Here is a 14,960-nt window from a genome sequence, read left to right as displayed (position 1 = left end):
CAAATTACGGATTATTGAAACAAGATCTAGTCATTTAATTTGTGATGATTTTGTATTTAGTCAATAGTAATTTAGTAATATTGTGCCTGAATCTCAAATCATTAATCCGTAATCTGTCTATGACTAATTTAGTCATAAAAGGTAAGAATTATTTACCAATAAGTTTGTCCAAACACTGATTTATTAGACAGATGCAGTACTGGTATCTAAAGGTGAGATTAAAATTTTTGAAGTTGTTTGCAATTTGTTCTCAATTTTTGAAATAACCCTAACGTAATATGTGAGTGACCGTTTGCATAATCCGTAGTTTTATTTTCGGCGTACATCAAAACTTTATTTGCCGGAGAAAAATGTCAAAATGATCGCGAATACTTCCTTTTTGGGGCCGTAAGAGAGGGTGAAAAATTATATATTATTAAAATATGATTTATTACTTACGTGGTCAAATTGTTGTAGAAATATTTATGCGTTTTAATAAAAATAATAATAATAATAATAATAATAATAAAAATTTACACCACTATACAACCACTGGACCCGAAGGCTTACTGGATGATTTGTTCTCGGCTCAAGGAGGCAGTGATGAACTGAAAGTGGGCGGAGCTTTGCTTCCCCTTCCATACACTCACAAATACTGAGAGGGGTAACACCCCCTCACACAGCTGGGCACGCACAGACGCACAACCGCACATATTTACCTTGGCCAAATTGATCTCTATTCTATGCCTCCATCTCGCCAGCTTGCTACAACCCAAAGCCATATAATTTTGTCGGTGGCGCGAGTGTACGCAAGGGGCATTGCCTATTGGAGGGTTTTTTCCCCTCCCAACACAATTGGTTATCTCCTTCTCACTCAAACGCTCACCCTCAATCACTCAACCCATCCCCCACACCATCCAAACACTCGCCCGCTATTTCTCCCATACGCTGGGACTCCAATCTCGTCGCGCCAGCGCTATATCTGAGCAGAAAAAAAAATTTTTTCCCCCCACAAACCCCATCATCTTCACATAGTTTCCTCAGTATTACCAACTATAAACAGTCAAAATTGAAATACTAATCGCAAAATTCCCTCCATCCCCCAAAATACTCGTATGAGTTTGGTCAATAAAATAAAAAACTAAAAGACGCAAAAAGGTCACAAAAATGCTTCTATGTGCTTAATGCTATTTGGTGCGTCATATCCCAAAGATTATTCTAGGGGAGGTGACATTGCCTAAAATTATAATAATTTGCTATTAAGTTAGAGTAACCTAGTCGCTAATTTTTTCATGAGAAGTTTAACGCCAAAACCACCAAAGTAGTTATCGTGGACGGTGACTGAAAGCACATACTAAACTATTAACATTTTTTTGTATTGCAAATAAAAATTATCCATACGCGAGATTCGATCTAAGGACCTCCTGATTACAAATCCACACTTCTATCCACTACACCAACACTCGCACTACAGTATTGCACTGTTAACGTCTAATACCTTTGCTCTGCTAAACATCAAAATCATAATGTTTCTAGTTACTCTTATCTACTTCCAACCCCAAATTTGATGTCTATAATATACGAGTATAATCGAACTAGCTGAGCCAATCATTTCATTTCTAAAGAACATCTTCGTTTTTGATTGGTCTTCATCATTTGCGAAACACTAATGTGTTTATGAAGATTCATTTTTACAATTCCAAGTATCCAGTTAAATTTTATTTGATTAGAAAGCTGTTTTACCAATCGAATATCACATTGTGTGCGTTTATTTAATTTGAAACAATAAAATTAAATTATTTTCACGATCAAAAGTGAAACTGCATTATACGTTGCTAAAAAACAATGTTTGATTTTTCTCAATATGGATCTTTGTATAAAATATTTCGTAGAATGTTTATACAATTTCAAAATTAACTTTTTTACACAGTTTAAAAACTATACTTTGAAGCATTTAGGAACGAATTAGTAAATTTAGAGTTGTGTTTAGGTAATTGATAATATAAAAACTTGCTTTCTTATTTCTAAATCTTCATAATGCGATCTTTTATTTGATAATTTTTTGTTTTCTAACAAAATATTTAATTTTCCATTACCTCAGTTACTATTTACAATTTATAATGCTGTAGATATAACCATTGGGAGCCACAATTTACTAATACACTCGTGGCCATCCAAGCTAGTACTTCTCAGTTTTCCTTTAATTCTCAAATTCCATTATCAAATTTGAGCCACTTGCTAAAAAAGCTTGTATTATGAGCATTTTATGCACGAATTCACCTAAAATTCATTCCTCTTTGAAACCTGACAGAAACTTAGCGATAAATTTGTTTTTTTTTTCAATGATATTAATACACGTGTAGGCCTATTGATTTTGTTTCAAATATTTTTCTATGAAACTCCGATTGTAACGTGGTTCGGAAGGAGGGTTGAGATTATGTTCTTTAATGGCCCATTTCAGAAATAACTTCTGAACTGGCATGAAGACCTACGCCTATTAAAACTCAGCCAACGTGAAAATTCCCTTGAAACTAAAGGATCAAGGAGTGAGCTACCTTGGACGTAATCCTTGATACACCAACTCACCTGGAGGCTGCACTTCACCAAGCAATACACTCGTCTGACGCAGTTATACCCATTAGATAACAGAAACACACCGCTTTAAACACTCCTGGCACTGTACTGCTCTACAAGAAGCTCCTTAGACCTCTTTTAACATCCAGCATGCCCCAGTCTGTATTACAGCAACACATTGACGAAAAGACTACAGACTACGGAATTGCACTGAACGCACAAATACCCAGAGAGAACTCGACATTCAAGCCATTCACATGACCAAACTAACAGACAACTTTTTCCTCACCTTTCACACACAGCCATCCACACATCTTGGCGAGTCTACAGCTACAAGAAGACTAAAACCAAGACTGGTTGTCTACTCAGCGGTTGGGGATTATTGTTATGGTGATCGTACGTCCTTTATTTAAGAAGACAGTCCTTTATTTCACTGTTCTCTCCTCTAACTTTATTTATTTTCTAAAATAGATCTTTTGTGCCTTTATTTTGTAAAGTCGATGCAAAGTTTTACAAAAAAAATCGAATATTTTCATTCGTGGACGAATGAAAAGAACCCAGTTAAAGAGAAACACATGTATTTCCATCAAATACAGCTTTCAAAGAAACTATTGGAATTTCATGACTTTTTAAAGCAGTGAACCGACTCTATTAAAAGAAATTCATTCTAATGAAAAGTATCAAAATTAATGTTATTTAAATGTTTACATTGTGTAAATGTGTAATAATTAAGGTAGTTTAAAATTTTAATGTATTCATTGCTGTATTGCACTATTTTCGTAATCAATGTTATAAACTTACGAATTTTACAAGGTATTTATTTTCTATGATTTTCTCCATTTTTCCTCAAAAATGTAGATCCTTAGTCACCTTAGTTATAGTATTTGGTGTAAAATAAGTCAATGAGAGGGAAGTGTGTCATTGCTGGGTTCAATTGTTGGAATATTAATTTCTTATATTTTTAGTATGAATCAGATTTCACAAAGATATTGGGTTAGTTCTTAAATGAAAATTGCAATGGGACTAATTAAGCATTTAGAATAATTTGTAGGAAAAACTGCTTTTGGTTATAACTGTAGGAAAGATTTGAAAAATTATCTTTTTATTTTATATAATTTGCAAACAGAGCCAATAAATTGCACCGTAGAGTGACCTCTCGACATTTTTTTTGGGTAACCTTACAAGGGGACAGAATTGTTAGCTGTCCAACTTTGAAGCAGATAGATTTTTTGAGTTAACAATAGCAATGAAAACAAAATAGTTACAAGTGTAAATCTTGTAGCGTGCATAGAATAGTTTGCATATATCTTCTTCAGCCCCTTCACAATGCGTCATCAAAAAGATGTTTCATATGATAGGGGTTGCCTTGGGAGGGTGATAAGGGATTGTAAATAGTTGAAATTAATAAACTATTAGCAAGTGCGAGAGAAGTGTCTGGTGACGAACTATAATGGAAAGAATTGAGTGTAATATGCAGGCCAGACAGCCAGTCTATGAGGATGCATCACACCGGAACGGAATGCACTCAGCGTGCAGGGCGGCTCATCCGACATAGCTAGCATTACACTGGCACACGCCTTGCGATCTCGTAACTAGCCAGTTGGCTTCCCACGTGCTCTCACCTTTCTTAATCACTGTACGAGCAACATTCTCCTCGAGAATCGCAACGGTACTAAATTAGCAATTAATAGTAGGTAATTAAACTAATTAAAAAAATTGCAGAGGAAAAATACAAAAAAATAATCATCTAAATTCTCCTACTGAAACTTTAGTTTATTACTAGATATTTTTAATCTCCCATTTGATCGAAACTATTTTTATCACATTTATTTTAATTTTTTCTTCAAATAACATTAACTTAAAGTTTATTAACTATTAAGGAGATATTCATAGTTTAATAGTTTCTATCTAGATATTAGGGTGTTTCAAAAAATGTTGACTTTTAAATTTTAAAGAGCGCCGGGCGGAAAATCAAAGTTCATTTTTAAAAACAAAAAGTTTCGTCCGTATTAGAGCGAAATCGATTAATATTTAGAGGTCGCTACCATTGATCAAAAAAAATTTTTTTGCTTTTTTTTATATAAAAAATCCTTATTAAATGTTTTGTATCTTTTCAAATTATTAGCAAAACGTGTAATTGTACAAAGTTTATTTAAATATAATTTGCTATAAAGACAATGCAGTTGGAATCATTTTGATGGCCTTTTTATTTTCAAAGTTATGAATAATTAAAGAAGCTGTATTTAAAAAAAAAAAAATATTAAGAAAAATATACATTTTTGAAAAATTTCGATTAATTAACGTTAAAATCAATTCATTTTTTTAAGTGTTTCGTACAGAATTTAAAAAAACAAATAATTTTGGTTACTGAAACTTCTAAATCAGGGAATATTTTGAATTGATTGTTGTAATTTGAAATTGATTTACTATCAATCAATCAATTTCAAAATATAACAATAAATGCCAATTCCCCAATTTAGAATTTTCAGTAACCAAAATTATTTGTTTTTAAAATTTTGGTACGAAACCAAAGTTCGAGCAAGTGCGGTATTTCATAACCAAATTAGTTTTTCTTATATCGTAAAATAGCTGCATTTCTTATTGAATTTTTTAATTCTTTGCATTAAGTTTTAACGTTTCTTTTCGCTTGAGTTCCCATTAAAATTGTGTCTAGTAAACTTGCTTGGTCCATATTAGATGTTCAATAGTTTTTACCATAATCTAAGATAATCAAAACACCTATAAGAAACTATTCCTTTCTTTTGAACTTGTGTTTACATTAGATTTTTATTTAATTGTAACGAACTAATGGTCTAATAACAATAGTGAATTACTGGTTGCAATAAAACTGTTATATATATCTACAGATTAAAAATAAACAACCAAATAAACCTAAGTTCAGATAAACTTACCCCTAAAACTAATTTCTGCCACAAAAAGTAATTGATAGCATAATTTAGGAGTGGGTGCAGGTGTTGGTCTAGTGGTCAATAGCGTGGCTTTGTGTGTAGGAGATCCCTAGTTCGAATCCCGGGTTTGACTACTTTTTATTTGTTAGAAAATATTGCTTATACGAGGGTCGTTTGAAAAGTCCGTGCAAAAATAAAAACTACTTAATTTTTTGGGGTAAACCTTTTTTATTTTTCAACATAGTCTCCTTTTAGGCTTATACACTTCGTCCAACCCTGCTCTAGTTTGTTGATCCCTTCCGAATAATAGGATTTGTCCAAGTCTGAAAAATAGCCATTCGTTTCTGCAATCACCTTCTCGTTTGAATAAAATCTTTTTCCCGCCAGCCATTTCTTCATATTGGGGAACAAATAGTAGTCCGCGGGAGCCAAGTCTGGAGAATAGGGGGGATGTGAAACGAGTTGTAACCCTATTTCCATTAATTTTGCGACCACAACTGCTGAGGTGTGAGCTGGTGCGTTGTCGTGATGGAAAAGGACGTTTTTGTGGGCCAATCGTGGGCGTTTTTCTTGCAGCTCGGTTTTCAAACGGTCCAATAACGATGAATAATATGCACCTGTAATAGTTTTACCCTTTTCCAGATAGTCGATGAGGATTATTCCTTGCGAATCCCGAAAGACAGTTGCCATAATCTTTCCGGCCGAAGGAACGGTCTTCGCCTTTTTTGGCGCAGATTCCCCCTTGGCAACCCATTGTTTAGATTGTTCTTTGGTCTCAGGAGTGTAGTGATGTATCCATGTTTCATCCACAGTGACGAAACGACGCTTAAAGTCCTGCGGATTCTTCTGGAACAGCTGCAAACCGTCCTTGCAACATTTCACACGATTTCGTTTTTGGTCAAGCGTGAGCAATCGCGGCACCCATCTTGCGGATAGCTTTGTCATGTCCAAATGTTGATGCAAAATATTATGTACCCGTTCATTCGAGATGCCCACAGCACTAGCAATCTCACGCACCTTCACTCTTCTGTCATCCATCACCATATCATGGATTTTATCAATGATTTCTGGAGTAGTAACCTCAACAGGGCGTCCAGAACGTTCAGCGTCACTTGTGCCCATATGGCCACTCCGAAAATTTTGAAACCACTTATAAACTGTTCTAATCGAAGGTGCAGAGTCACAATAATGTTTATCAAGCTTCTCTTTAGTCTCCTGAGGCGTTTTTCCTTTCATAAAGTAGTGTTTAATCAACACACGAAATTCTTTTTCGTCCATTTTTTGAAAATCACTCGACTTCCTCGATTCAAACGAATGCCAAACACAAAGAAATAGACCGATCTGGCTGAAACTTGGTGTGTGTTCTTCCAAGAGATGCTACTAACTAAACATAACCTCGATACGCGCCAGTGGTGCTATCTCTCTGACTTTGCACGGACTTTTCAAACGACCCTCGTAGTGAAGCAATGAGCTATCGCCCCCGTTCATAACACCTAATTGGTAGTTTGGATGTTAAGACTCGCCTGGAGAAAAATAGGCGATTACTTTTACTTTACTTAGTAACAATAAATCTTTCCATCAAGCAACGTCACTTTAGTCTCCTATCTGACAGTGAAAGCGTTTTCTCCGAAATTAAAAAAAAACAAAAACACATCTTTCACCGTCACTAGAAACAGTACAACTTAAATAGTCTGCAGTTAAAAGGAAAAGTAGACTGTCTAATCTGGGTTAAGGGCCACTTAACAAACGAAAAAATGAAATGGCGAATCTTATTTCGAAGATTTTTGGAAAAAAAAAAACTACCACAATAAGTTCTTTTCGATTGCAAAAGGTAGCTGATTTATCATGCATAAGCTTACAGAGAGAAACCAATCAAGCTATCATTCTCTGAAAGTAAATTTAAATAGTCCGACAATTAATTGTTTTGCTCTAAAGATATGGGAAAAACTGAATTCCAAAAAAAAGAAGGAAGCTATCGCCAAACATTCTTTGAAAGCTACAAGAAAAGTTTCTCAATAAAAAAAGGAAAGAAAGAAAAAGATGCAGTTTTGTATCTTAAGAAAGACGCTGTAAGGATGGTGTAGTTATTGTGCATCGAGTCAAAGAGTGCCGCTAATCCATACAGCTAGCCTAGTTTTAGATGTGCACTTAGTTTCTAAAAGATGCCGACCCTAGCTTTGTGCTTTCCATTTAATGTTTTTTTCCTCCTATCTTCCCTGTTGTGGCTACCTATAAGAATAGAGCCTAGACACCCATGGCCGCATTTTAGCAAAGAGAAAAAAAAATGTTAAAAGTAAATAAAAACCTTCGAAGTAATAGAAATGAACAAATAAGTTATAAAGCAATCCCTGAATCTTACAAGCGCAAAAAAAAAAAAAATGATTTTTACTGTAAAATGTTCGTAGGATAAACTAGAAACATAAACTACTCTTTGACCTAAATCATTTGCTTGAATAGACTTCTGTTATTTGTGGGTAATATTTTGTCGATATACTTTAAGCTAACTGCCATGAGCTAAGATGTACCAACTAACAGAAGCACTCTAATAATTTTTCTTATGGCTAATTCATTTTTCCAACTATGTGAATACTATTTAGGAAATACTAAAAGGAAAAATCCATCAAAAGGCGTGAAAATCCATCTATACATGGAAGAATGGTTTTGATTCAAACGATGCTCGATTTCTAGAAAAGAATTCTTCCCGTTTCGAATATAAACTAGATAAGATTAACTATAGTTATAGAGTATAATTCTTTTAAAAATGTCATTAGTTTTGGGATAAATTTGACCTATGTACGAATATCGTTGTATATAATTGTTATTTTTCCCCCTAAATTTAAATCATCTACCAGGTAAATAAAAATAAAGTGAATGTTTGTTACCTGTAAATTTAATTCAATTTTTTCCCCACGTAATTCAGTTTCAGTGCAAAAGGTTCTAAGTTAAGTTACGTACAATTCCAAGATACCAGATATCTTTTTTAAGCAACGACAAACTGATTTTCGGTTTTCGCGACTGTTATAATTTTTATTTTTATCAGTATTTCATTTTCATTTTATATTTTTCATAGTTAATTGTGTAGAGGGGAAGCAGCTACCCCAACCTACCCTTTCTAATGACACCCATGTGTATGGCCGCTTCCAAAATGATCAGAATTTAATACACCGTCTTCATGGAATTGCTTTGATTGCGTAGGTGATCAATAAATTATTGTGCTTAAGAGACATTTCAGATGTTGTTACAAATGTGAAGGAGTATTAATATTATTATTGTCAAATGTTAGAGACCTAGTAGCCTTACAACTAAAATAGACGCAATTTTTTAGCTATTGAATTCAGTAAAGGAACATTTTTTATACGAGCAAATTAAAAAAAACTATTTCTGTCAACCAAAGTTCGACTTTCATTCGACTAGGAAACGCTACATAAGGAAAACCAATCTATGGTAATACATCTTTGGGATTCTACTCTAATCCATATTAAAAACTGGATCCATGTATCATTCCTTTCTAAAAATTTAAATAAAACGGGAATTCGTCCAGTTCCTTCGCTCAAAGACGATTCCGTCTGTAAACCAGATAACACGGATAATCCTGCACTTCAAGATGAGTCTAATCGAGCTGGAATGGAACGATACTTAAATGTTTTAGCAGCTTTAATTGTTATTTTCTTCATTTAGGGTACGTTTACAACGGAGCTGTGAGTATAGATGATAGCAGAGATGATAACTGATAGAGTAAAATATAATCGCTGATTAGTGTGCACAACAGAGCTGTGATACATGCAACATGTCCGAGAAGTGAAGAAGAGTTTTTATGTTCAGCAGCAACAAAAAGGTATATTTTAAAGAAAAAAACGCTTTAGAAAATATCATGTACATCCCATAAATAAAAAACGAAGTACTTTGGGTGAATTTCACTATTTATATAAGGAACTTAGAAATTATCCGGATCGTTTTTTTGAATATGTGAGGATGGGTCCGCCCACATTCGACTATATTTTAGAAAAAATAAGGTCAAAATTAAGAAAACTTTGAAAAAATTGTCATGGAAATCCTATAACCATAGAAGAAAAACTAGTGATTACTCTTAGGTAAGTAATGATTTGATTGAAAAGAAACAAATAAATACACATGAAAATAAATGTAAGCACGATTTAAAAAACAAAATATTGTTTAAAAGTAAATAATAAAATAATAACAAAAAATAATGAGTAAAGACAGCACTAAATAATTTTTCTACGTCCATTTTGAAGCTCCGATACTGGAGTTCAGCTAGCAGAAAAATGAAAAATTCAATTCTATCATCTATGCTCGTTTATAGCAGCGCGTATGAGCCACTAGTCGAAGCTTCGTTGTGCACGCTCACATAAGAATGTACTAGGTTATTCTATAAGCGCTGATGCATCACTGCTATCATCTCCGCTATCATCTATGCTCACAGCTCCGTTGTGAACGTACCCTTAAGCACGTTACAGTTACGCATTGGTCCCACTTTTTGGAATATGACAAGAAAAGACTTGTTAGTATTCATATTCAGTAAATTTGATTCATTTTTCTTTCTCTCCGATATTGACTTATTCTCGAAACCTAGATGTATCGACTTGCTGTTAAAGTAGCCAAGTTTGTTTCTATATTTTCCGTTCAATTCTGCTTCTTGGGTCAGTAAAAAACGGTCTAGAAAGGTGGACAGACTTCGTCCGTCGGGAATGATTACTTGCAAAGGAACAAAAGTTTATTTTAGAAATTTGAACAGGCTGTAACATTCTCCGAAGAAAAGTGATTGTTACAAAAAGTCTGTTACCTACATTATGGGTCTACGAGTTTATTTGTTGCAAATGTTGCTACACAAGTTAAAAGTTCAACAATTTTTGGCTAGAAAACATAACTTTTTAGTTACGAAGCAACGCTATACACTGCACCTTATTAATTTCAATTTTACAGCATTCATTTAAGAAATCAAAAGATTGTAATCAAAACTTAGTTTTAGAAGCGTTTAAATATTTGAATTAAATGTAGCATTTATTAATTTTGTTGAACTTACCTTTAAAAAGAAATAAAAACTCAGATTTAAAGTAAGTTTGGTCTAGTGGAAAGGTTCAGGCATCAATTAAACTTAAAAACTTAGAAAATCTATGAAATAACATTACTTTTTCAAAATTATGGTAAAATTTACTTTTAGTATCAGTAGGACATGTTAGTAAAGGAGCTAACATGGAAGGAGCGTCTTGGAATCGACAAGGAAAGGTTACGTATGATTGGGGTAAATCCCAGCCAATCACAAATCAAAAATATGATCTCCATTTTGCCCATTTTCAACATAGCCAATGAGATACAGGAATCGTACTGGGCAAAATAATAGCCTGCTCTACTACTTCTGATAGGCGGACTCTTTCTTCCAATCTGAAAATACCTTTTCGCCAAGAACTTGCAGCGAGCTCCTACTGCATTATGTTGCACTGATACAAAATTTGCAATTCTCTTCGATTTTTGGAAGGAACTGAAGACCGATTACCTTACCCTGTGTAGTTTATTGCTTTTTAGGTATTATTGCCCTCCAATAGTACTTCTCTCTTGTGACATTATACATATTAATAAATATATAATGTAATTTATGAATAATATTTTAGTTTTAAGTAATCTTTTTGAAAAACGGGTATTATTTTAGGCAAGCCATATAACTGTATTATTATCAAACTAATTAAGTAAACTTTATTCACTGTACCTTATTAACATTTGTCGGGAACACATCGCTCTGAACATATGGTACGAATGGCCGCCATATTGGATTCTTCCCCAAGTGTGTTAAAAGAGTGGGGCAGGGTGGGGAGAACCTTTGTCGGGAACACATCTATCTAAACCTTCGATCCAAAGAGCGTAACCTTCCTTTATGAGGCGCCACGGTAGCCGAGCGGTTAGAGGCGAGACCTGCGAAGCTAATATGTATTGTGGTACTGGGTTCGATTCCCGGTCTTTAGGCCTTGGATTTTATTTAATGGTTAATAAAAAGAAATTTACAGTAAAGTATGTTTGCTAGTCGCCTCCGTCCACGACACCTAATTGGTAGTTGGACGTTAAGCCCCGCCTGAAAAAATAGGCGATTACTTTACTTACCTTCCTTTATGGATGTAGCTGCTTACATAACCTTCACTTACCAGCTGATCAGCCTTGCCAGTTACCGTCGGCCATCTTTAACTCGTTCATGGTGTCTCTTTATTAACGTGATTTTTAAAGTGATTATTAGTGCGTGTTAAAGTGAAGTTCGGGTTTATAAATTGAGTTTAAGTTATACTTAGTGCGTGATATACAGTTCTAGTGTGAATAGTGTTGTAAATTATTTTAGTGTCAAGTGCTATTGGACTGGTGATCTATTGAGATGCTGATGAAATTGGATATTCTTTAAATAAGGTAAGACTTTTATTATTCTTGCATGAAAATGGCATGTTATCATTTAATTATTACTTACAAATTAATATTATTGCTTCCTTTTGACTACGTTCAGTGTTAGTTAATTCTTTAATTTTGATCACTCCAAAAAGTATTTAAATTTATTTCTAACCTTTTTGATGAATTCTTTATATATTTTTTTTAAATCGATTATGAGCTCAAAATTAGTATTCTTGGTTTATCTATGTTGTGTAGCACACCTTTTTTGTCTTTACATTTACATAGATTTTACATTTACTTGACCTTATAATATAAATAAGAAATGCTAAAAAAGGTCTTTTGATTAGCGCACTTATTTTGTCTTTACATAGATTTTACATTTACTGATATCGTTATTGTCAATATTAACTCCAACTGAACCATTAGAAGCTACATTAGAAACATATAATAAAAATGAAAATGGGCTTAGATCTTTTTCTTTTGGGCTACACCCTCTGTAATAGCTAATTATGAGGAGATTAGGTTGCCCTGAATTATCATAAAATAATATAAAGATTCTTAAGTATATTTTAAAACTCTTCACCTAGATCGTAAAGTTTTTGCCACAGCAGATCATGATTAATAGAATCGAATGCACACTTCAGATCAACCAATGCAACAAACATTTAATCTTAATTCTAGATTAATAGAGCTTAAGGCAAATATACTATCTCTGCAACCCATACCTGGCCTAAATCCTAATTGCTCTCTAGGAAATAAATTGCCAAATTCCACCCAGTTATACAACCTACTGTAAATGATATCTGCAAACAACTTTGTTGTGGTGCTAAATAGAGAAATACCCCTGTAATTAAAGGGATCTCAGAGATCACTTGTCCTAAAAGTTTAGTTTATTTTGCACCGTGAAGATGGTACACATTCAGTTTACATGCTGACAAGGTAACCAGTCCATTCTGGTGTAAGATTCTTTAGACATCCGTTTGGAATTAAATCACAATCGGAAGCTTTTTTACTTTTACTCTTGGATATAGAAATCAATAACTCATCAATACTAATGTCGGAGTCCAAGTCAGGAGGAGCCCAAGTATGATTCGTTACTAATACGGTTTAAAAACAGTGTAAGAACTCTCCCATTTTGTTATACTTAGTTGAGAATCTAGATTGAATGAACAATAAATTTATTTACAATACTTTGTATAAATATGTACGCAAAAACAAATAAAAATTAAGGTTTCAAGTTTGGCGCCCATCTACTGTAAGCACACATTCAAATTCTTTATCAATATAAATCCTAGATTCTACATACAAACTTACAAATAAATATCATTAAGTGATGGGTTTCAGCACATACACCAATGAGATACTTCTGGGAGAACTGACAAATATTAATTATACATAAAGAAATTGAATATATAGTTCGTTTAATAAGTTCATTTCTTTAATTTGTTGCTGAATATTTAACTTTGATGAGATTGAGTAGATCTAATGGACACATTAAAGATAGTTTATTATTATTATTTATTTTTTTAATCCAATTTTAAAGCAGAATTAACAAAATGTAAGAAAAAGTCGAGAGAATCAGCTGTTGAATTTCTTTTAAAAAATAATTTCTAAACAATAATTTTGTATTTAAAGTAGAAGAAAATACTTCGAAATTACTTAAAAATTATAGGGAACATTTTCATTTTCAAAATATCGAATTGTAACCTTCCTCGAATGGGGTCAGAAAGTAGTCCCAAATAGAGTGGTCATTAAAATTATTTAAACAATATTTCAAGCATTGAAAACTAAGTTAAAATTTATATGAAATTTAAAACAAAATCAGTCTACATTTAATAATAAAAATAAACATATGTATGTACTATGCAGTAGGCCATGGTCAGTAACAGCCATTATTACCTTTTCTCCGCTGTTACAGTTCAGCTCGAGTTCTGGTGGAGGTAACATCACTTCTGCGCAGTAAGTACATTTTCTTAATTTAAAATGAAACATTCCATCAGATTTTTATAATTAGTAATAAAGAATTAGAAAGAAAGAAGACAATGAATTCTTACTTTAAAGAATTTATATGTATATAGGTTTTTAATTTTTAATATTTTAAATCTACTGATCACTTTTTTAAAGATAACTTAGTCTTAGTAATAAGAATTTGATGGAATCTTTTGCAATAAGTGCTTTTCTCACAAACTTTATTTCACTTATTTATTTGTTACAATGCATGTGGACAAAGTTACTATTTACCTCTTTAATTGATGCAAGTTAGCTTAAATTTAACTCGACGGATTTGAACCACGAATGGCCATAAAATTTCTTGAATTCAATTGACTGCATGGTAAAAGAAGATTTTGTTGAATATAACTATCTTCAATAAGGTTGAGTAAATTTAAAAAAGTTGAGTGATTTTTATTCTTTGAAATTCTAAGTAAATAAGTGAACTTTAGGACATTACGTACCTAACAAATTTATTGTAGGCATTTGCTGAGAATTACTTCTTTTCTTTATATTTTTATAAACATTAAATTTAGAATTAGATTCCTTAGGTAGTTAATTTGGTTGCTTACATTCTTTCCAATCACTAAGAATGAATTTAGACTAAGTCCTTATTTTTCATCATGATTTACACTGCACAGATAATTGTTAAATTCTATTATGTAATGAGCAGAATGTAAATATAATTCTTAAGCCTACTAGAACTAGCCTTATGATGAGGTTTGAGTATTAAACTTCTCTAAATTAATTTTTGGACATATTTGTCTCTTTAGCTGTAGGAATGAATTATTTCAAATACCTGTAAACTAATTTTAAAAGTATTTTGTGAATTTACGAACAAAAATATATTAGAATATAAATTACTAATCAAGTTAAGCTCCCACAAGAAAGAACACTAAATTTATTGAATTTAGGTTCGGTAAGAATTTATTTTAAGTGAATTAAAATGACATCTTCACCTAGTTTGAATGAAATTTAACTTTACTAAATTGATTTTGGGAACATAGTTCATCTAGCTGAATGATTCAAAATATAATTTTTTTTTTTTTTAGTTTTCTTTAGAACAAATATAAATATTTGATTATTTACTGTACTTTGGTAACAAGAAATAGATAAATCCGTTTC

At 32.7% G+C, this 14,960-nt stretch overlaps 1 protein-coding gene across 2 annotated transcripts in view; it reads right to left on the bottom strand.

Moving 5' to 3' along the window:
* The window catches only part of toy (paired box 6 protein twin of eyeless), a 135,188-nt gene extending 134,352 nt beyond the window's left edge, over window positions 1–836 (bottom strand). For both annotated transcript variants that reach the window (XM_074143245.1, XM_074143247.1), the window contains exon 1: window positions 439–836. The gene's annotated coding sequence lies outside the window, so the exon portion shown is untranslated. The remainder of the gene's footprint in view (window positions 1–438) is intronic.
* Window positions 837–14,960: the final 14,124 nt, after the last annotated feature.

Source organism: Rhodnius prolixus, unplaced genomic scaffold (genome assembly GCF_049639745.1).
Source record: "Rhodnius prolixus isolate KJV_2025 unplaced genomic scaffold, Rpr scaffold_12, whole genome shotgun sequence".
Taxonomy (NCBI): Eukaryota; Metazoa; Arthropoda; class Insecta; order Hemiptera; family Reduviidae; genus Rhodnius; species Rhodnius prolixus.
Note: the sequence above shows the minus strand (reverse complement) of the source record. Positions and strands in the feature narration are given on the sequence as shown.